Source organism: Mesocricetus auratus, unplaced genomic scaffold (genome assembly GCF_017639785.1).
Source record: "Mesocricetus auratus isolate SY011 unplaced genomic scaffold, BCM_Maur_2.0 Super-Scaffold_100014, whole genome shotgun sequence".
Taxonomy (NCBI): domain Eukaryota; kingdom Metazoa; phylum Chordata; class Mammalia; order Rodentia; family Cricetidae; genus Mesocricetus; species Mesocricetus auratus.
The window spans coordinates 8016491-8038117 of record NW_024429197.1 but is presented as its reverse complement, the minus strand read 5'-3'; the positions used below and the strand labels follow the sequence as shown (position 1 = coordinate 8038117).

General features: G+C 48.5%; 1 protein-coding gene and 1 long non-coding RNA gene across 3 annotated transcripts in view; one reads left to right on the top strand and one right to left on the bottom strand.

Moving 5' to 3' along the window:
* The window catches only part of LOC101838154 (non-compact myelin associated protein), a 30159-nt gene extending 11986 nt beyond the window's left edge, over window positions 1–18173 (bottom strand). Inside the window, exon 1 of one of the 2 annotated variants that reach the window (XM_013120138.3) lies at window positions 18090–18173. The gene's annotated coding sequence lies outside the window, so the exon portion shown is untranslated. Of the gene's footprint in view, window positions 1–3240; window positions 3642–18089 lie in introns of those variants that run through there. The other variant, XM_021232746.2, reaches the window with a different exon arrangement.
* On the top strand, window positions 17745–18495 carry LOC121143895. Its single transcript, XR_005881186.1, has 2 exons — window positions 17745–18032; window positions 18304–18495. It is a non-coding gene; the product is annotated as an uncharacterized LOC121143895 (long non-coding RNA).
* The last annotated feature ends 3132 nt before the right edge of the window (window positions 18496–21627 follow it).

The following is a 21627-nucleotide window of genomic DNA, read 5'->3' as shown; positions in this document are numbered from 1 at the left end:
GAATGTTCTTGCCTAATATGTATGAAGCAGCCGTGGGTTCAATTCCCAACATTGCATAAACTGTGTGCACAGAGGATCAGAAATTAAAGATCATCATTGGCTACATAAGGAGTTTGAGTATGGCCTGGGCTGCATGAGGACCTTGTCTCAAAAATTAAAAAAAAAACTAAAAATGAATTAGGGGCTGGCAAGATGGCTCAGCGGGTAAAGGCACTTGCTGCCAAGTCTGATGATCTGAGTTCAATCCCTGGGACCCACTTAGCAGAAGGAGAGAGGTAACTTCTATAAGTTGTTCTCTACCTTCTCCACACACCATCATGCATACACAGGAAACAAACATCTAATTAAACATCAAATGAAATTAAGGAAAGCCCTGACATCCTGAAACGTTGGGGCTGGTTTAAGTCACAGATCCTCATGTCAGTGCCCACTGGCACTATTCCCCTCTGCCATCTTTCCCGCATAACAACCCTATCAGGTTTAGGAGCTCTGCTTTGTGTGAAAGAACTCCAACTTCTTGGATCCCCTACTAGGTCAGCAGATATCAGCGTGGCAATTCTTCCTCTTTCCAGCAGGTGGCAATAGCAGTGAGCTGTAGGTTAGATTTTCTGCCCTGGAAAACAGCAATTCCATTGTCTCTGTTTTTTTTCCTCTGGGCTAAGTATCTTCCATTTCAACAATCCTTAAGGTGGGCTAGAGGGAGCTGATAATGTTTATAATGTGCTGGTATTGAAGGTATGGACCTTCACACTCTGTTCATCATGGATTATTTTTAGTCTCAGATGGGTATATGAATTACCACCTCGACCTCCTCACCCAGTGTTTTCCATCTGTTGCTTTTTGGACTGTTCCAATAGAGCTGTTCCACAGCCTTGTGGAGATTAGTGGAAAAATGTAGCTGGAAAATATAGCTGGGTGTGGCGGCACACGCCCTGGAACCCCAGCCCTCAGGAGGACCAGGAGCTGGAGGCCAGCCTGAGTAGCAAAGCCAGGTGTGTGTGTGTGTGTGTGTGTGTGTGTGTGTGTGTGTGTGTGTGTGTGTGTGTGTGTGTGTGTGTGTAGCTCATTTAGCAGTGTGCTTCCCTGGCAAGCCCAAAGCCCTGGGTCAGACCCCCCTGCCCCCACTGCACAATTGGGTGTAGTGACACACCTGTACGCTCTGAGAGGCAGAGGCAGAGGCAGGGGAATCCGGAGACAAGGTCACACACCTGTGGTGAGATGGCTGCCTGAGGCTGGAGGAGGAGGGGATCCTGCTCTCTGTGGACTGAAGGTTGATCGATCTGGAGTGCGGTGGATGCGCTGCACCAGAAGCCAAGCTCCCTCGAAAGCTAACGGAGCACAAGTCCCTTCTGCTCGAACAGCCTCCCAGTGCCTCCTCACCCCACACTGTCTGTGAGAACTCCGGGAGGAAGTTGCTAGTCTGAATACTGTGGAGCCCACTGCCGGCTCCTCTACAGATGGGGAAACTGAGGACCGAGAAAGCCTCAGGGCACTCACAGAGGAGGCACTCACAGAGGAGACGCTCATGGCCGCGTCTTTCTGACGAGTCCAGAGCAGGGTCGAGTAGCAGCAGAGAACAACACAGCAACTGGCTGTGACCCACAAGTGACACCCCAGGCTGTGACCCACAAGTGACACCCCAGGCTGGTGACCCACAAGTGACACCCCAGGCTGGTGACCCACAAGTGATACCCCAGGCTGGTGACCCACAAGTGACACCCCAGGCTGGTGACCCACAAGTGACACCCCAGGCTGCACACCCCCCCATTTCTCTTTTAATGCCCAACTGCCATGACAACACTGTTCCCTGTTCATAAGGCACATAGGGTTCGGAGTTACTTCTAGTCACTTACTGAAAACAAGACGCAGGTAAGATAGCTTAGCTCATAAGAGCATGATAACCCGAGTTCGAACCCTGGGACCCATAGTGGAAAGAGATCGATTCCCAGAAGTCATCCTCTCTGTCTGTCTGTCTGTCTGTCTCTCTGTGTTTCGCTCTCTCTCATATGCACATACACACAGTGGCACACATGTGCAGAACACATACATTATATATATACACATAATAATAACCCCATAGGCATATATGTACTGGTGTGCATATGGGAGACAGAGCTTAACCTTGGGTGCCAAGTGCCATCTACCTGTCTTGTGAGACAGGGTCACTTGTTGGTCCGAAGTTCACCAAGTAGGCTAGAGTGCTGGCCAGGGAGTCGGAGGGACCCCCTTGTCTCCGCCTGTCTGGCTATGGGATTATAATCACGCACTATCACGCCCCCAGCTTGTTATGTGGGTGCTGGGTGCTCGAACTCAGGTCCTCATGCTTGTGTGGCAAGCACTTTACTGACTGAGCCATCTCTCTAGCCCCCCTTAATTGTTTTTATGTGTCTGAGAGTTTGACTGTATGCCAATGCACCACATGCTACCTGGTGCCCACAGAGGTCAGAAGTGGGTATCGGATCTCCTGGAATTGGAGGTCCTCTGAAGAGCAACCCGTGCTCTCTTAACCACTGAGCCATCTCTCCAGCCTGCTTTTGTATGTTTTAAGAAACATGGTTTGCTGGGAATGATAGAGAACGCTAATAATCCCAGTTACTCTAGAGGCTGAAGCGGGTTTGCTACAAGTTTGAGTCCAGCCTGGTCTTACTATGTAACCCAGGCTGGCTCTAAACTCCATCCCCTACCTCAGCTTCCCCCAGACTGGGGTTTCAGACCAGTACACTGTGCATGACAGGATCTGAATTTGGGTTTCTGTCTCTCCTGCCTTTCCTGAGGACACGGCAACCTCAAAGTGCTGGCTGTGGATAGCTTACGTTGAGAAAAGCTCTCTGGACCATTGGTTCCCAACCTATGGGTCAGGCCCCCTTTGAATTCTGAATGACTCACAGGGGTTGCATATCACATATTTACATTATGATTCATAACATCAAAATTATAGTTATGAAGTAGCAGTGAAAATAATTTTACGGTTGGGAGACACCACAACATGAAGAACTGTATTAAAGGGTCGCAGCGTTAGGAAGGTTGAGAACCACTGTCTTGGAGCATCTTCGGGGAAGGAGGATGTGCCGGGGACCTGGTGTAGGGGACCAGGTACTCTATTATCTAGGTAGGCCACTCTTTCTGGGAGCCCACTTGTCCTGATCTGTGGTCTCACAGCAGTGTCTGTTCATGGGGCCATGATGGGGACCCCAGTAGTTGGAGCGCTGGCTTGGGAGAAGTCCTGGATTCAAATCTTACCTTTGTTGCTCACTTGCTGTGGGACTGTGCCAAAGTCAGTGTTCTGTCTAGAGTGCAGCTTTCTCTCCCAGGGAATAGCCAGCCGGGACCCAGTGACCTTCTTCCTCTCAGCCTTCCACCTTAAGACTTCAGGCTTCCTGAGTAGTTCCTGATGTGGCCCCCTCACCCTCCTTAAGCTGGCTTGCCTCCCATACCCTCCATTCCAGAAAGAGCACACCCCCTGTTTCCTGCCCCAGTCGGGACCTGGCAGGCCTGTGCTGCAAAGAGGACAAGAGAGAGGCCAAGCCTAGCCTCTGAGGCTGCCTGCGGTGAGTGCTGGGTGGCTGCCAGTCCCAATAGGCCTCGAGATACAGAGGGGCATTTGTCCGGGGACACGCAGCCTCGTGTAAGCCTGTGCTCTGGCTCCGGCAAGTCACCTCCTTCTCTCCACGGCCTCTCGGGTAGCAGGAGCAGCTCCTGCTTGGCTGGAGGTGGGAGAGGAGTGCTGGCCAGAACCCTCTGTGAGGCGGGGAGCCCAGGCAAGGAAAGGGGTGGGAAGAAAGGCGGGATTATTTGTGTAGGGTACAGCAGTGAGGCTCACAGTGAGTGTAGAAGGTGGGGACAGTGGAAGACAGGAAATGCTCTGGACATGGCCAGGGTTGGTCAAGGGGGCCAGGGACTGGTTCTAGACTCCCTCACTGGCTAGATAAGAGACTATGGGCACAGAACCCCAATCTCTTCCAGACTTGGTTTCCTCAGCTGTAAAATGGGGTGATGGCCTTAACCTCAGGCTGAGAGGACCCCATTAAAGTGATCTGTGAACACCCAGTAGGGTATGGTAAAGATGAAAAGTTTGGACCCAGCCAGCTATAAATCCAAATGTTGCCTGGGGCGGAGGGCATGTAACTCAATTGGTAGTGTTTGCCTAGCATATACGAGGCTGTGGATGTGATCCCTAGCACAGCATAAACCGGGCACAGTGGTGCACACCTGTAATCCCAGTACCCAGGAGGTGGAAGTATAAGGGGCAGGAGTTCAAGACCATCCTCGGTCACACAGTAGGTTTCAGGTCAGCCTGGTTACATGAGACCCCCACCTTAACAAAACAGAGTATTAGTTCTTTGTCTTGCTGGAACAAAATTCTTGACAAGGTCAACTTAAGGAAGAGTTATTTGGCTCGTGGTTTAAGGACACAGACTATTATGGTGGTAGAAGAGGTGGCTGGTCACACCGTGCCTAGGGTGGGGAAGGAGACTGGACAGAGAAGGCTGGATGGTGGCAGCTGCTGGTTCCCAGACGGCATTTTCCATTGTTAACCCAGGGTACCTGGTGGTGGTGCTGGTTGCATTTAGGATGGGATTTCTCACTTTAATTATCCTAATCTAGGAATGTCCTCATAGACCAAGAGGATTGTTCCTTGAGTGACTCTGCATCCTGTCAAGATGACAATCTGTAGTACCCATCACACCTCTAAGGACTTTTTATTTACTAATATGAGGGGCACATTGTCTTCCACTTTAAAAATATCCCCCCAATTTTATTTAATTTTTTTTCTTTTTGGGGGCAAAGTCTCACTTTTTAGCCAGGGTGGGCCTGAAATTCACCCCTCCCCCAGTCTCTTAAGTGCTGGGATTCCAGGTGTGAGCCACCACACTCGCTGTCCCCATCCCTGATTTCAGAATAAGCTATAATCTCACTGGGGGACCTTCGAAATACTGTGGGCCTCCCTCCTGTGCCAGGTGGCCTTCACACGGGTCCAGGATTCTCTAGGAGCCGGTCAGTCTGGGACCCCCTCCCAGGTCTGCTGGGACCCCATGTCTTCGCCTCTGAGGCTCCTCTGCAGAGTTCAGGGCCCTGGTTGGTCATTTCTGTGTGGTGCACTTTCTTTTTTTCTTTCCCTTCCTTCCTTCCTTCCTTCCTTCCTTCCTTCCTTCCTTCCTTCCTCCTTCCTTCCTTCCTTCCTCCTTCCCTTCCTTTCTTCTTTTGGTTTCTCGAGACAGGGTTTAAACTCTGTGTAGCCTTGGTATCCTGGAACTCACTCTGTAGACAAGGCTGGCCTCTGCCTCCCAAAAGCTGGGACTAAAGGCGTGCACCGACGCTCAGCCAAGTAGTGCACATTCTGTTTGTTCCTGAGGCTGTATAGATTCTGTTTCTAGAGGCTGACGGAGTCCCAGGAATCTCAGGCTTGGAGGGGACACCCAGGTGTGCCCAGGACCTAGGTGTCCATTAGGCCATCAAGAACTGGGGCAATGGGGGTGGGCGCTCATAGCACTAACTGTTCCTTCCATCTCCTTGGCTGACTGCTGTGTTCAAGTCTCACACATCTGTCGAAGCCCCATCACACCCCTTTCCACCTGAGAAAACTTAGGTTCAGAAAGGCCGAGTCACCCATCCTGCTCACCAGAGCAGGACCCAGACCCTGCCTTCTGCTTCCCAACGCCCCCGCTGTCTCCCTCAGCATGCCGGAGGGAATGTGGAAGATGATCTGAGGTGCGCAGAGCGCTGTGTATTGGGCACAGGAGAGGCTGGGTAGATGCTCTGTCTGTGCCAGGGTGCTGACTGGGGAGGTGTCCAGCCACTGAATGTTTCTGGGAACTGTGTGTCCCTGACTGGCCCTAGGTGTGGGAGAACCTTGGCCAGGAGGGCCTGTTGCTAAACAGGCTAACGGGGACTTCATTTCCTTACCAAGAAGCCCAGAGCCACATCTTTTTACCACAAACCATAGAGCTGTAGGGCTGGGGCATGGACTGTATCCATTTAGGGACCTTGGAGTGGTTACAAGGGAGACACAGAGTCACGGAGGATGAAGGGGCCAGGAGGCAGGAGCCCCTGGGTCCAAAGTTTCCCTTAGGGGCTTACTTCCTCTTCCGGATCACGCCCAGGTGGTCACACCCAGTTCTTCTGCATCATTTTGTGAGGCAGGGAGCGGAAGAGTCACCTGGCAGGGCTCAACTGTGGGAATGGAGACTGGGGTCCGGGAGGGCTGGGCACTCAGGAAGCGGGAGGGAATTGCCTGGGCTGGAATTCTGGACTGCTCAACAGGAGAGGGGAGCTGAGGACCAGGATTTGTCACTTCCTGCTTGCTGACGCTGGATGCTATGTGACCAGCCTCCTCAGCGTCCTGCCACCATGATTCCACACGGTGATGGACTGCAGCCTGGAACTGTGAGCTAAAATAAGCCCTTTCCCCAAAGCTGCTTTGTTATCAGGGTGTCTTGTTTTGTTCTCTATCATAGCAACAGTACAGTAGCTGAGACAATGTGGGCTTATTGTCTGAGTAAAATGAAATAGATACAAAAACCACAGCTATCAGAAACTACAGTGAACAGACTCCCTTCCTTCCCCAACCTGTGGGAAGGTCTCTGAACTCCCAGGTTGCATTGCAATCGAGACAAAATCAGAGCACGAGGCATTGCTTCGTCAGCCAAGCACTTGCCTCAACAGCACGGGGACTGAGGAGAAAGGCTGGGCATGAGGGGGTATGTATGTAATTTCAGAGGCAGGAATTGGATAGTGGAGATTCCCGGAAGCACCTAGGCCAGCTAGGATTTGCTGTTTGTCTATGTGGTGAAGTTTCAGGCCAATTAGAGGCTTTGCCTCAGACAAATGGTGGGAGGAGTCTGAAGACCAACACCCTTGGCTGGTTGTCCTCTGACCTCCAAATGCAAGCACCATGTGTAACCCCCACCCTCAACACACACATGTACACAAAACTAAGAAACCGGCTTGCACTCTAAGGGCAGGGAAACAGAAGAAGTGGGAGGGATGTCAAGCTATCCAGGTTCGAAATATGTACAAGACTAAGAAAAAAAAAGAGAACAATTTAATTTCTTTCCTTCTTCCTTCCTGCTGTCAACTCAGAGTTACATAATTGCACTTCTGCAGGTACCTTCTCCTCCCCCCCAGGCCCAGGTTCTGAGCAAGCACAGCCGGAGAGGGAGGACAGACAGGGAGGCAGCAGGTGAGGACTGAACTCTGGGGTGCTCAGCCTACCTGGAAGGACACAGACATGTCACTAGCAGGGCTAAGTTAGCTGACAGGTCCCATGGCAGCATGCCATGAGGAGATTGCATCTGGGCTGAGAGTCAGAGCCCCAAGTATGCTCTGAGGCCCAGCGCCTCTTCCTGCTCCTCCGCCCACCCATTGCCCACAATGCCACAAGTGGGCTCTTCAGAACACTTGGTTTTCCCAGCACGGTGTCGCTCATCTCCTGATTGTCCTGTCTTCTGTCCTCCATATCCTGGTGTGTGGTGAGAAGGACAGCTTCGGAATTGGTCCTGGGTTTGAATTCTAGCTATGTCCCCTGGGCTATGACATCCCTAAACCTCTCCATTACTATTGGTTGGCTTGTGCCTTGTCATCAGAGATAACTTTTTTTTTTCTCTGAGACAGGGTTTCTCTGTATTGTTTTGGAGGCTGTCCTGGAACTCGCTCTGTAGACCAGGCTGGTCTCGTACTCATAGAGATCCTCTTACCTCTGCCTCCTGAGTGCTGGAATTAAAGGCATGTGCCACCAACGCCCAGAAGAGATAACTCTTAATAACAAGTGGCAATGACTTAGCCTTAGTGTGGACACTGGGCCCAGAAGGAGTCTTACCACCCAGGTCACTTAGCCAAGTGTATTAACCCCTAGTGACTCAGCCACAGGGACTGAAGAAGTCCTAGACTCTCACACTAGATAGTAGTCAGTTTCCCTAGGAACTTGTTACACCTCTTCCAAATCCCCTCTTGCAGCAATTGGTATATGTGCATGCCAGGTCTGTCAACCATGTTGTCTTTGGTGCTCTCAGAGAACAATCCTGTCTCGGACATCACCTTACAGCACCCAGCCGGGAGCTGCCTTGTGGAAGGCCTGCAGCTATGCAGACTGTATAGAGAGTTGAGCCTTGTGGATACACACAGAGGGACTTGTTCTGACAAGGGGTGAGTCCCTGAGTTCAGGTGACAGCCAGTGGTGCCTCTGTCACCGTGGTGTAGAAGAAGAACCCTACAGCTTCAGACCCAGAGCTTCTATTTTGCTTGATCACTAATGCTGGCCATGGTGGTGCACGTCTTTAATTCCAGCACTCAGGAGGCAGAGGCAGGTGGACTCCGTGAGTTCCAGGCCAGCCTGGTCTATAGGCTCCAAAGCTACACAGTCTTGAAAAACAAAACAAAACAAAAGCTAGTGAGACAAACCTAAGATAAGGCATAGCATTCATAACTAATAATAAGTCTCTGTGTCATGATTTAGGAGATGGTTGGTGTCCGAAAAGAAAGCCTGCTACACTCAGGAGTTAGAGATAGGAGGATTACAAATTCAAGGTCATCCTTGGCTACATACTCTGCCTGGGCTACATGAGACCTTGTCTTAAAAAGAAAAGAAAAGAAAAAAGACAAGTAAGTGCTTTGGTGACCCTGGTGACATAGCAACCAGGCTCATTACTGGTACAGATCAGCTTTGGCGTCCCTGGATGAAATGCAGTCATAGCATGCCCTGCAGACTGTCATTCCTGCTTGGTGGCTTAGGCTTCCAGGCTCCCAGGCTGGTCAGCTCTCAGTGATCACGGAGCACCCTGACATTCCAATATTTAGAAGAATCCCTGAACGCAAGAGGACCTCAAGTTCAAGGTCACCATGGCCTGTGTTGTGAAACCAGTCTCAAACAAAACTAAACAAAGATCTGTGTGCAGCTTAGTTGGCAGAGAGCCTGCCTAGCACCACTCAAGCAAGGCATGGTGGCACACACCTGTAACCCCAGCATCCTGGAGGCAGAGGCATAGGGACCCCATCTCAAACAGAAAGAAACACCTCCTCCCTAAAGTCAGAGCTCCACCTCTGCCCTGGCCCTCCACACTTTGCAGTGTCACCACTGGCGTTTGTTTCTTTTCATAGTTAGCTGTTTCCTCCTAAATAGTCTCTGTGGGTCTCTGTGTGTTCCGACTTCTGAAGCTTTATTTGTTTGCCTGGGGATGCTTTTATGGAGAGTTCATGTTTAGATGACAGTTTGGGCTTTAGGGCTCTGGACAGAGCGGTTCTTTTCTTTCAATTCTGAGACTACCACCATCTCCTTTATCAGGCAAGCGATCTTCTGCTCTCTGCTGTTCTTAGCCTTTCACTTTTAAAAATAAAACTTCTACCGTGTGTGTGTGTGTGTGTGTGTGTGTGTGTGTGTGTGTGTGTTTTCTTTGCACATATGTCTAGGAAGCACTTGGAGACCAGAAGAGGACACTGGATTTCCTGTGACAGTTGTGGGCTGCCATGTGGGTGCTGGGAATTGAACTCAGGACCTCTGGAAGAGCAGCCAGTGCTCTTAATCACCAAGCCACCTCTCCAGCCCCTCTGTCACGTTTTCAATCTCAGCTTCACTGTAATGTATGTGTTCAGTGTCTGTTATTCTGAATCCTCTCAGTCTATGCTCATGCTCTCTCCTGTTTTTTTGGAATACTAAACCTCCATTATTTTCTTAGTGATTTCCTCTTCTTTGGGATTTTTCTTTTCTCTTTTCCCTTCTTTTTTGGACAGGTTCTAACCTAGCCCAGGCTGGCTGTGACCTCTCTATGTACCTGAGGTGATCTCAGACTTCTGATTTTCCTGCCTCCACCTCTCTAGTGCTGGGATGACAGATGTGGACCACCACGGCCAGCACCTCCACTCCCCTGTGCCCATTTCCTTTAGTGACGTTGAATTGTGAGTGGCTGGGCTGTCTGTCTTTCTTTCACAGAAGTCATACTTCTCAGCTGCTGTTATGATCTGGGACTGAAATAGCCTTGCTTTAGTTACTGTTCTATTGCATGAGCAGACACCATGGTCAAGGCAAGTTACAGAATAATGAATTTGATTGGGGGCTTGTAGTTTCACAGGGTGAGTCCATGACCATCATGGCGGGGAACATGGCGGCATGCAGGCTAGCATGGTGTTGGAGCAGTAGCTAAGAGCTTACATCCTGATCTGCGGGCAGTAGGGAGAGAGAGAGACAGAGAGAGAAAGACAGAGAGAGACAGAGACACACAGACATAGATACACACACACACATACAGAGAGAGGGAGAGAGAGATAGGTATAGAGAGAGAGAGAGAGAGAGAGAGAGAGAGAGAGAGAGAGAGAGAGAGAGAGAGAGAGAAACAGACAGACAGACAGACAGACAGACTGGGCCTGTTATGGGCTTTTGAAACCTCAAAGCCCACCCCAAGTGACACACTTCCTCCAACAAGGCCACACCTCCTAATCCTTCCCAAACACTTCACCAACTTGGGACCAAGCATTCAGATATATGAGTCCATGGGGGTCATTCTCATCCACACCAGCGGTCTCCAACAAGCTCATGTGTTTGAACCCTTGGTCCCCCGCTGGCGGCACTGTTTTGGAGGTTGTGAAACCTTTGCATGTGTGGGTCCCAGCTGGTGGCAGTGAGGTTTTAGGTTGGCCCTTGAATGGGTTCTGAGCGAGCCACTCCTTGTTGGGGAAGTCCTGTGCATTTGTCAATAAAGCACTGTCTGGCCAATAGGGAATCTAGATAGGAGGGACAAGGAGAGTCAACATGTAACGCCATGGGGTAGGAAGCCCGGAACTATTCTCCGGTAAGAAACATACTTAGACTAACAATTATGGGGTAATTACTTAAGTCAGAGCTAGCCAGTAAGAAACAAGCAAGGCCAACAGCTTCATAATTAATATAGCCTCCTGTGTGTTTATTTGGGACTGATGCGGCTCTAGAACCAGGCAGGCGGGAAGGCTTCTCTCAAGGAAAAAGCTTCTCTTTACAACTCCTCAAGCCTCTGCCACAACAGATGGAGCTGTAATACCTTCCCCACTGTCAAGCAGCTTCCCCACCTTCCATTACACCCCCCCTTAAGATTTAAGTTACCATATGCAAAGGCAGAGCCTTACTGAAGCCATTAAAGGAAAGCTAATTCTTCCTGGTCAAAAAATAGAATTTAAATTCAACCTCTGACTCTGACATCCTAAGCTACCCACCAAAAACATTAAACATTATTGCCTCCTCCTTTTAAGAGTTAATCCAGGGGCTGGAGAGATGGCTCAAGGGTTAAGGGCATTCACTAGCTGTTCTTCCATAGGCCTGGGGTTCAATTCCCAGCACTCACAGGACAGCTCACTGTTGTCTGTAACTCCAGTTCTAAGAGATCTTGCACCCTCACACAGACACACAGACATACTTTTGGGCAAAACACCAACACACATAAAATAAAAATAAATAATAAATCCTTTTTTTTTAAAAGTTAATCCAGCTAGATCTGTCAATCACCTGGCTAGGAGTCCCTTCCCCAGGAAAGCTGAAGATGGACTAAGGAGACAGGAGGACTAATTATGCCTTAATAAGTCGTGTTATTAACTGTCCTCTCTCTGTACAGATGCTTGCAGAGCCTGTCTGGAACTTTTCTGTTCCCACTTTTCTTTTCCTTTTCTGTCCAAACCCTAAGTGTGCTCTTCCCGGCACTTGGCTCCCTCACTCTTTCTCTGAAGACCCCTCTCCCACTCTGTTTCGAAAGGCACAACTATCTCTTTTTTCACCTCATTTTCGTGTCCCTCTGGCAGCTGCTGAGATTCATAGCTTGTCTGCTCCACTGTTTTTTCTCAATTGCTAATAAACTTGCCCTCCAGCTTCCTTCCAAGTCTGTTTTTAAATTCTTTTTTTTTAAATTTATTTATTTGGGTTTTCAAGACAGGGCTTCTCTGTGTAATCAAACTCTTTTTTTAAACTCGACTATACACCCAAAAAGGGAAACCTTGGTTTCTCCAATGGAGCCCCACTGTGGTGGTGTAATCCTTTAAACTGTGAGTCCAAATGAGTCATTTCTCTCTTAAGATGCCTCTGTCACGGCCACTGGAAAAGTAACTAACTCTGCAGTGTATCTGGGCAGGTGGGTCCAAGTTCTTGGATGTGCCTCTGGGGAGTGACCAAGGGACAAAAATAGGGACAAGGCTGTCTTAGGGCAGAGCCACACAAGAATCCTTGACCACCCCAGCTGGCTGATGCTCTTCGAGGCGTGACTATCAACCTACACCTGTGAGTTCCCAGACAGAAACAAACGGAGGAGGATCCCTTTGCGGAGATGCTGAGGCAGGGGCGGGGTAGGATGGCGAGTGCATGAGACTCTGCCTTTTTTTAAAGGGTCTCATGCTGTCCAGGCTGACCTGGGTGCCCAGATCATCACTGCTGATATCTTACCATCAGCAGACACTCTGGCTGGGATTAGGGAAGAATGTCAAGAATCTGCCTTCCATCCTCTGGGCTTCCTTCAGGTCTGCAACTGGAAGGAGAGTTGAGGTGTGACTTCCAGAGTGCTTGAGAGAGCTGAGAGGACTGACCTCTTGAGAAGTCCTCGGTGAAAAGGTTCCACCGTGCCCAGTGGTGGGGGAGTTTTAAAATCCCAAGGCAGTGTGCCCTAACAGTGGTCACAGGATGCTCCAGACACAAGGGGATCCTGATATTATTTTTTTTATGGTTTTTCGAGACAGGGTTTCTCTACGGCTTTGGAGGCTGTCCTGGAACTCGCTTGGTAGTCCAGGCTGGTCTCGAACTCACAGAGATCCGCCTGCCTCTGCCTCCCGAGTGCTGGGATTAAAGGCGTGCGCCACCAACGCCCGGCTGGATCCTGATATTATTAAGTGATTGTTGTGGACCTTATCACCTCTGGTTAATAAGCCGGGAATGATAACTCAGAGACATGAGGTTTGAATCAGATGTGGATGCAAGGCAACAATGTGGGCTGAAGTCCCTGCTGGTCCCTGCTGGCTTCCCCTCCTCAGTGCTGGCACCAGATTTCCCAAGGTGATATTATATTACTCACTCTACTGCTTAGGGCCCCATCAGCTGCAGCATGCCTGGCCAAGACAGGAGGTCCTGAGAGCAGGCCCCAGCCCGGCTGTAGAACAAACCTCTGTCTCAGAAACAACACACCCTCTTTTCCATCCTCAGTCCATGCTGTGGCCAAGTTGCCAGAGAGCTTTGGAGCACATGAGAACCCCTGGCCCTGTTGCCCTGCAGCCAGCTCCTCTGGCTTCACCTGTGCTGTCATGCGTGGGTGAGCATGAGCCCTACTACAGACGACTGATTCAGCTCTGTCCCCTCCCTGACTTCCTGCCTCCTTAGGCCTACCTAGTGCCAGTGTGGGTCAGGAATTCATCTCAGGACAAGGTAGAAAGAACCTACCCCACTACAACATCTTAAAGGGAAGAAGGAAAAGATTCCAAGCAACTGGGAAAGCGCTACAAGAGTCACTGATGTTGTGGAGTGACTCATACTGTGAAGATGTGTCTTTGCTAAGGTGCCTTCTGGTTGTTTTAATAAAGAGCTAAAGGGCCAATAGCTAGGCAGGGTGGGGGATAGGCAGGGCTGGCTGGCAGAGAGAATAAATAGGAGGAGAAATCTAGGAAAAGAAGGAACAGAGGGAATGAGGGAGAAAGACAGGAGCATGCCCGGGGTCAGAAGCCAGGCATGAGAAACAGTGAAAGTAAGATATACAGAAGGAAAGAAAAGTAAAATGCCCCGAGGCAAAATGTAGACAAAGAGAAACAGGTTAAGTTATAAGTGCTAGTAAGAAACGAGACTAAGCTAAGGTCAAGCATTCATAATTAATAATATGTCTCTGTGTCATTTTTTTTTTGTGAGCAGGCAGCCTAAAGGAAAATCCATCTACATATGGTATCTAACATGGGGTCTTGAATATTCAAACACAGGGCCTGAGAAAGCTAAAAAAAATTCCTGGACAAGGAGCCAGAGGTGGTTTTCTAGTCCTGCAGTCTCTCGGGTGGGCCAGTGCTCGGCATACAGCTGCTGCCTGAGGGCTAGAGGCAGCTACCAGCACCATGCACCAGTGTCATGTGCTAAGCTGAGCCACGCGGCAGCCGACATGGCAGTTTAAATTGGTTTCATTTGGTCAGAGAATGCTGTAGGTTCTCAGTAAAAGCCAATCCAGACAGAAAAAAACCGCTAAACAGGTTACAGTGTGCTTAAAAATGTGCATAGGCTTAAGAAAGAAAAGAAAAGCTGGGCAGTGGTGGCCCACACCTTTAATCCCTGAACTCAGGAGTCAGAGGCAGGTGGATCTCTGTGAGTTCAAGGCCAGCCTGGTCTATAGAGTGAGTTCCAGGATAGCCAGAGCTGTTACACAGAGAAACCCTGTCTGGAAAAACAAACAAACAAACAAACAAACAAACAAAAACAGAAAGAAAGAAGAAAAAGCAAAAAGGGTATAGGCAGTTATAGAAAAAATAGTTTAAAATAATAAAGTCTTTAAAGAAAGAGTAAAGTAATATAAAAAAGACTTCTCTGTGCCTGGAAATCCTGTCTAGCTATGCAATGGTCAGCTTTTCATTAAACTAATCATAGTGACAATCTTCACAGTGTACAAAATGATTATTCCATGACACATCCCTGTCCCTCAGTGCCTATAGGAATTAAAGGGCCCCTATGGATACTAACACCTGTAACACATATATCCTGTATGTAAAATAGCAAAGCATATGGCACATTTTCCTCTGTACTATATATTATTAATTGCTATTACTATTATTTTTTAGACAGGGTTTCTCTGTATAGCCCTGGCTATCCTGGAACTCACTCTGTAGATCAGGCTGGTCTTGAACTCAGAGATTACCTGCTTCTGCTTCCCAAGTGCTGCCTTTAAAGGCCTGTGCCACCACTAGATTATGTATGGTGTTGTGCTAACTTTGAATTTTTTGAATGCTAATGAGTGAACGACAGCTGCTGAGAGACATGGGATTGTAAGAGGGACTGCTGAATTAAACCAGCCTGGATACTTTAAAAATGCTTCAACTTTAAAATGGAAGTCAGAAAATGTATTGCACTGGGGAAGAGGTTATGCTTTTGTTTCCACAGGAAATGAAAGGCTATGGATTTATTCAAGGTTAGTAGAGATCAGGTTTGCTAGGGTGAGACTCCCTGAAAATCTTGGCTACATATATATAGAGATAAACCTAGAAAAAACTACACGACAGGTTACATATATTTTACTTGCTCAAACATAAAACAAAAAGGTAATCTTTGACTGGCTTGTGTTCAACTCACAGTCCATATTTGTCTTAATGCAGATATGTATGTTACCTTTGAAAGTTGTTTTCAGAGCAAGGGGACCAGACACCAGTGAAAATGGGTGGCCCAAGTGATCTAGCATTTCAGGATGCCTCTGTTGCAGTTTCCTCAGAGTTCTACATCCAGAACAGCTTCAAGGCTGCTGACTGAGATGACTGGACTCACAAACTATTCTAGCCAGGACTATAGATAAGTCTTGTACTTATTGCACAGAGACTGGACAACAAACATTATAATCATTTTACCATTATCTCAATTTTCTCAGTTTCCCTAAAGATGCTGTTGCCTGCAAACAACAGGAAGTAGTCTAGAGGACACAATGCCCACATTCCCAAGAGGCGGAGTGGGTTAGTTTTGGTCATTCAGTGGGTAATGGATGCTTGTCATAATTTAAGGTGGACATAGGAATATAGGATAAAAAAACAACTCTTAACCTCAAATAATTTTCACATTGGTATGGATCTTAGTATATTGATTCAGACTTAAGGTTATTTTTGTTATACTGTATATATGTTTCTGCTTTTGTTTGGGCTATTGTGCTTACACAGATCATTTAAAAATGCAATGCATAGGACTGACAGCCTCCAAAACAATACAGAGAAACCCTGTCTCATAAAAACCAAAAAAAAAATGCATAAATAAGAAATAAGGTTAGTAGTTTATCTATAATAATCAAACTTGTAGTCACATTAGATATGTTTTCAAGGTTAAATAGATAATTTACATAGATAAATGCTCTTCAAATACTTCAAAGGTCTACAGAATCTGGCATTTAAGATGTTTAGTAGCCTAAGGCTTTTCATGATAGTAAGGCATATCTGCTCTGGCAGCACCAATCCACTTAATAAAAGGATGATGGGCCTTGAAGAACCTTCATATGGAATTTGCTTTCATTGTGGCAAGATTAGTCATTTGGGCAAGAAACTGCCCTTGCCTAGACTGCTAACAGTATAGAATAGCTAATGGAGTATTTTCTCTGAATTTGCAAGACGTAAATGGACTGGACTTTGTGAATGTAACTCTTACCTAATAATTGTTCTTATTTTATATAGTTTTACTGTGGTAGAGTTAAAACCTTCCCTTTTTATTAGACAATATCTGATAATTGTTCTTATTTTATATAGTTTTACTGTGGTGGAGTTTAAACCTGTCTTTTTTATTTAGACAAAAGGGGGAAACATGGAATAATCTTTTTGTACACTGTGAAGATGTGTCTTTGCCAAGGTGCCTTCTGATTGGTTTAATAAAGAGCTGACTGGCCAATAGCTAGACAGGAGAGGTAGATGGGACTTCCAAGCAGAGATGGGGGGGAGAGGGAGGGAGAAGGATGAGATAAATCTAGGTGCAGGAGAGATGCCAGAGGAAACAGAGAGAGAGGAAGCAGGACATGCCGGAGGAGAGGCAAAAGCCATGAGCCACATGGTAATATATAGATTAATAGAAATGGGTTAATTTAAGTTATTAGAGCTAGTGGGACAAGCCAAAGCTATAGGCAGAGCTTTCATAATTAATAATAAGTCTCCATATAGACTTTTGTGAGTTGGCAGGCCAAAGCAAAGTCTGTCTACACATTGAACTTGGCCTTTTGGGGGGGCAGTGTCTTCCTGCTCTTGTGGATACCTGTGCCCCCCTCTCCAGTCTCAATTCTCCAGTTCAGATCTTTGCTTCTTACATAGTTTTAGTCAGGTAACAGAACAGTAAAGGCTCAGGATACTGCGCAGAGATGTTACATACAATCCTGTCTCCAGCCTGAGCTACAGTTCATGTGAGACATGAGTCCAGGGATGGACAAAGGAATTAGGTGTTCAGGCAACTGCGACAGAGACCAATCGATGTTATCTGCAAGCCTGCTCACCACACACCACCAGGAGGAACCCGGCTCCACCCCATGTATCCATCCTTAGGTATTTTTGTTTACTAGGGACCCAGCACCTTTCAGGAACTGATGAGGCAACGGTGCCCCAGACACAGTTCCTGTCCTCCAAGAAGCCAGTCTGATAGAAATTAATAGCTTACATAAAACCATGACTTAATTTGTCAAAGATATTGTTTCACTTAGGCACAAGAAACAGAATTGCACAGAAAAGAAAGGGCTAAGGCGACAGACAGCCCTGCAAAGGCAGGGACTCCGACTGGGTACCACTCAGGCTTCTTTGCTCCTTCCGCAACTCCTCAAATCCCTCAACCCCTCTTGCAAGAAAAAACATCCTCTCACATCCCAGGACTTCCTCAGTTCCCAATTCAGCCCTTTTAGAGGCAGGAATCACAGACATCTCCTTCCACTTTAAAGCACCCAGGACTGGAACCTCCCCGTATCAAGGAGCGGCTAGTTCAACATCTTGCTTATTGACTTAGCTAGAAGCCTTGGCCCCTCCTCTAGGTCTTGGTCTCATTGGACTGCAGAGCTCCTGGGGCCTCCGAAGGAGCGTGCTCTCCTGGATGCCCAGTTCAAAGACCAGGAGAACTCAGGACCGAGAGGGGGTCAAGGCTCCTTCTACCGCTCCAAGACTTTTCCTTGGTCATTCCTGGTGGCTTCGCGGGAGGGACAAGGAAATACCAACTTTCCGCATGCCTGAGATGTCACCCCAAATACAGTTAGCCGAGGGGTGGCTCTCGGCCTGTGCCCAGTACACCTCCATACACTAGGATCTGCAGACACCCGGGAGATGCTGATGATCTTTTAGCTACTCGCTCCCACCAAGGCGCTCTAGGCTGGGGACCCCTTGGGAAGCTCCGAGAACGATCCTTCTCTGCGAACGTGAGCCCCTGCACGCTGTCCTCCCGCACCCCCGTGTTCCGAGCCCTGCACCCCTACCTGCTTGGCACGCCTGCTCTCCCTCTTGCGGGCCCCGCTCCCCGTGCTCGGTGGCGGCTGCCGCTGTCCCCTCCTGGTCCTGTCCCGTCCCGCCCAGCAGGTGACCCCCGCCCGCCCTGCGTCTGGCACCGCCCCGCGGAGTCCACGTGCCGCCCTCTCGACCAGCCACTGGTGGGGACTTCAGGTCTGGCACCCCGGCAATCACCTCTTCCAGGTAGGACTCCCGAGAAGGCAGAAGAGGAGAAGGGACCCCGCGCAGACCGAGACCCGCCGCTGGGAGTCGGATGAGGCGAGCTGATAGAGTGGGGTGTGTAGACCCGCTGTGGGTCCCAAGGACCAGAGGACTGAAGGTTGGCAGATGACAGAAATTCCTCCTGCACGCGATTAGAGACCATTCTTTCTTTGTTGTTGTTGTTGTTGTTTAATTTTATTTTTTATTCATTTTACATACCAACCACAGTTCCCCCTCCCCCCCACCTTCTCGCAGCCTCCCCCCATCCACTCCTCAGAAAGGGTAAGGCCTCCCATGGGGAGTCAACAAAACCTGGCACCGGTCAGTGGATTCATGGATAACTCATCTGACTATGGAGACTATTATTTCAACCCAGGAACGACTCACATATAATCCTGGCTCACAAGAGGGGGAGGCAAGGGGATTGCTGTGAGTTCAATGCCGTCTCTGGGGAAAACATACCGAGTTCCAGCTAGGCTGAGCTACAGAAAACAAGATGACTCAGTGGGTAAGTGCTGCCTAGCAAGCATGAGGACCCTGAGTTGAAATTCCCAGTATCCAGTCTAAAAGCCATCTTGGGGGAGGGGGCGCTGGAAAAAAAAAAAAAGAGGCTTCACAGGAGTTCAGTCCTGAGCGGGCACCCACATCGGGCGGTTCACAACTGCTTGTAACTCCAGCACCTGCAGCCACCTGTATCGTGCACACACACACACACACACACACACACACACACACACACACACACACACACACACCTTAAAATAAAATTAGTATTTAAATAAAATAAAGCTGGCTGGCTCTACCTCCTGGTAATCTGAGGCCTAAGGAAGCAAAAACAGGAAGTTCCCCTGGTGCTTGCTGGCCAACCCCTCTAGTCAAATTGGTGAGCTCCAGGATCAATAAGAGGCTCTGTTTCAAAAGCTAAGGTGACAGGCAGCTAGTGGTCACTGGTGGAGGAGTGGTGTAGGCACTGGGAAGTTACCGTGCTCAGGTAAATAACCTACTACCCATGCAGCCCTAATGGAATGCAGTGTGTGTGTGTGGGGGTGTGTGTGGGTGGGTGGGTGGTGGTGGATAAAAGCAGAAGGAGGGCTTGTTGGGAAGAAAGGAGAATGGGCTAGGTGGGAGAAGAAGTAAGGGGGACAGGGGGGCAGGGCCAAAGTACATCATATATACGTATGATATTGTGAAAGAATAAAACAAAGTGGGAAAAGATAAGGGAGACACCTGAAGTCCATCTGTGCACACACATGCATGTTCATTCCACACTTGAACATACAGACACACACAACATTAAAAAAGGATTAATGCCCCCCCCCAACAAAAATAAGGAACATGGAATCTCCACTTTCAATCAGACTGTTTCGTTCCTCATGGTCTCCCGGGAGCCCTGACCTCTATTTTGGGCACACAGTAGTCTCTAAACCAGATTTAAAAGAAGGGATCCTTGAACACACAGGGAGACTGAGGCTCAGGAAAGAGAGGTAAGCCTCAAGTCACCCAGAAGGTCAGTGACAAGCCAGGAATAGCTGTTGGTTATATCTAGGAGGTGACTGAATCTGGATCAAGTGCCTGTGATGTGTTCACACCCCAGCAAGTGTCCTTTCCTCTTGGTGCCCAGCCTGGGAAGAGTTCCTTGTACTTTGGTAGGAAATTCCACCGTGGTGTTTGTTGATCTATGTCCCGCGCTACCGTCTCGCCAGCAAGAACGACGCAGGACACTCGGATCCTTCTGCAGTAAAGCTTTAATACATCTTGAGAGATAGATGATCAGCTTCTGAGAGGGAGACCCCAAGCTAAGAAACCCAGCCCCTTATATAAGCCTAGGAGCTCCCAGTGAGACGTGTAGAGCCGGGATTGGTGGTTTGCTCATCACCCCAGATGACGGGTGAGGCGCAGCTTAAACGGTAAACTCCAACTGACAGCAGATGTCAGCGCCATCTTCTAATGGCGACAGCGATAGCGGCTCCTCACATTTCCCCCCTATTCATTTATTTTTGAAGCCATAGGACACCCACAACTTTGGAGTGGAGATAGAGGTCAAATCCCCATGTGCAAATTTGGAACATGTACAAAGCTCCTCTCCAGGGTCTTATCCCCAGAGGGAGCCCTGACCAGTCCCGATGTCGTTTTTCTGGGGGAAGGAGATCATGACATAGAACCTTCATGCAAGATGACTTATCTCCCAGGAGAAAGTCGTTATACCGCAGACCTCTCCTGTGCAGTGCTTAGCCTTGCAACTCCTTGGGCTGCTGAAGCCTACCCACTCTATCCCGTGCAATGAGACTAGCCTCGTGGGGTGCAAGAGCCGGGAGGCCAGCGACCTATTGCTTTAACATGGTTAACCAAATGTCAGGGGAGGCTCCGTGTTCTAAGGCAGCAAGTGCTTGTGCCACCATCACTTTGTCTCTTTTGTTTGGGCTCTGAGCTTACACACCATCCAAAGCATCAACACTATTCCACAGCAGAGAACTAGGCTAAATGATCCCACCCCCACCCATTCCTTAAAATAAGAAAATGCAGATGAAATCCAGGAGGAGAGGCCTTCCATCAGAGAAAGATCCAGACGCGTCGAATTCACTTGCAGGATCGCCACTCTCAACTCACGGAGTGTCTGCTCAAACTCAAAAGTCCAATTCTGTAATAAATGTTGAGACAGAGCTTTTGACAGGTTAGCTGCTCTTGTAAAATTCTCATATTGTACTGAAGTGAACACAAAGGCCAGGCAACTTTTGTTCACATCCCAATTGGGCCATCTGCCACAATATATCCAATTGTTCCTGAACCAAATTAATCTGTTGGTTTACCAACATCAGGCCTCCTTGTATCTGAGAATTGGCAGTGGCCTGTTTATCTAGGGCCATGGTCACAGTGGCCGATAGTTCATTAATGGTTTGAGTTGTCTGCACAGTGGCGGAAAGTGCAAGGGCCGAGGCGGTAACCGAAGCAGTAACCGCGGCGGCGGCTATCAGGCCCACAATAATAGCAGAGATCCCAAAAATCTCGCTTTTCCCTAAACAAACTCAAACTACTTGGCACCTCAACAGGAACTGGAACAAATCGAGGCATGCGCATTACCAAAGCAAAAGGGTGCTTAATAGCATCCCAGCATAATGCATAAAAACAATTCTAAGCAGAGCAATTTATTTCTTTCTGATTCTTACCTAAGGTATCATTACTCACAACCCAAATAAAGGGCAGCCAAACACAAATTGGAGCAGCTGAATAATTAGTTCTCTTAAAAGGGGTATACTTAACATTGGAGGAGGACCAATCAGATGATCCAGAGCTCTGTCCCTCACTCAG